Source organism: Schistocerca cancellata, chromosome 1, assembly GCF_023864275.1.
Source record: "Schistocerca cancellata isolate TAMUIC-IGC-003103 chromosome 1, iqSchCanc2.1, whole genome shotgun sequence".
In the NCBI taxonomy this organism is placed as follows: domain Eukaryota; kingdom Metazoa; phylum Arthropoda; class Insecta; order Orthoptera; family Acrididae; genus Schistocerca; species Schistocerca cancellata.
Genome location: NC_064626.1, coordinates 807,430,759 through 807,432,653, shown reverse-complemented (window position 1 = coordinate 807,432,653; position 1,895 = coordinate 807,430,759).

Here is a 1,895-nt window from a genome sequence, read left to right as displayed (position 1 = left end):
AGCGCGGCTTCGCTATGCCATTGTGGAGCTGGATTTTCAAAACTAAAAGCGACTCGACTCGCATTCCCTGTTCTACCTTCCACTCAAAGACATGTATTGTATAGGAATGGTGTGTTTTTGCATTACATATTGATAGGCAAATGTTCTCATAACTGTCGATTTATGTCAGGTGTCATCTTCACCTTCTCATTGCGATTTGTAAAGGTCTCATGTAAGGTGTGAATCTGACTATTTATACTGCCACCTTACAAGCTGTATCACAATAAATGCATATGTACCTACCAACAATGAGAACAGAAAAAATCGAATAATTCTGGGAGACTAGAAAATGAGACATCAGACACACCAAAGCACCACAATAAAATTACTGGTAGGAGACTTCAGCGCACAGATCGGGAGAGAAGATAAATACAAGCAACAATGGGAAATTTTCCTTTGTATAAATGCACCAAAGAGAAAGAAGAAAGGCTAATCAACTTCTGCGGACAGTTCGACTTAAAACTACTGTCAACCTTTTTCAGAAAATCATCTAGGAGGAAGAAGACCTGGTTTTCTCCTAATACACATTTAGGCTCATATCAACTGGATCATGTGGCAATAACCAAACAAAACCATAGAGAAAGCATGAATGTTCCGGTCAAAAGAGGACTGACTGGGCGTAGATTCAGATCAGGTTCTAACAGAAATCAAAGCCAAATTTCTACCTAGAAAACCAAACCTCAAAATTAAAAAAAGTCCATAGAATTGGCATAAAATTTCTGTTAGACAACAGGAACGGATTCATTAAAAAGTTTCACACAAATAACTTGGAAAATTGGGATGAAATCAGAAAATCACTGACAGAAACGGAGAAAGAACTATAACAACCACGAAGAAGAAGGAAATGTAGTTAGTGGAATAAGATATGTGACGAAGCGATAGAGCATAGACTAAATGCTTGGAAACAATGGATTCTGCAAACTGGACACATTCACTGAGATCAGAAAACAATCACAAAAAATTATTCGAATAGAGAAGCAGAAATATGACAAAAAACGATTTGAGGAAATAGACACAAATTTCAAATAGAACAACATTAGGGACATCTACACAGTTTCCTAAGAAGAAATAACAGGCTACATGTCGATGAGCTTACACTTCAGACATTCAACAGGCAAACTGATTACCATCGGCGCAGACAACTGTGAGTTACTAGCAAAATACTCCAAAAATCTTCTGAACTGCGAGGAGCCAATACAGCAACTAATTTTCAGACAGCCTCAAAAGGAAAACCCACCTTCTGAACCACCATCACTGCGTCAAATTGAACAATACATTGGGCAACTGGAAAACAATAGAGCACCAGGTGAAGAGGGGATATTAGCTGAGATTTGGAAACTGGGAGAGAAGCGGGCAACTGAATCCATTTATGAGTTTATTGAAGATTGCTGGGAGAAAGTAAGAGTACTGGACGACTGGAAATAAGCCACTGTCCAACTGCTACATAAGAAGGGTGACAGGACAGGCACCAACTATTACTGAGGCATACCTCTGCTTACAGACACCTACAACATTACATTCAAAGCTCTATTGAGTAAGATATAGTACCAAACAGAACACACGACTGGCGAGTGCCAACCGAAGTTCAGAAAAAATAGGTCGTGCCCTATGAAAATTTTGAGTTGAAAACTATCCTTAGGATCAGAACAATGTGGGTAGAACCTTAACGTAGTCATTTCAAAAAAGTCTACGATTCCGTAGACAGAAAGACAGTAATCCTAGCACTGGAAGAAACAGGTATCGACAAAACCACCGGACAGTTAGTCGAACGGCCACTCACAGGCACAACTTCAAAAGTTAAATTTCTAGGAGCAGTTTTATAACCCTTCAGAATTAACACAGGTGTTCGGCAGGGC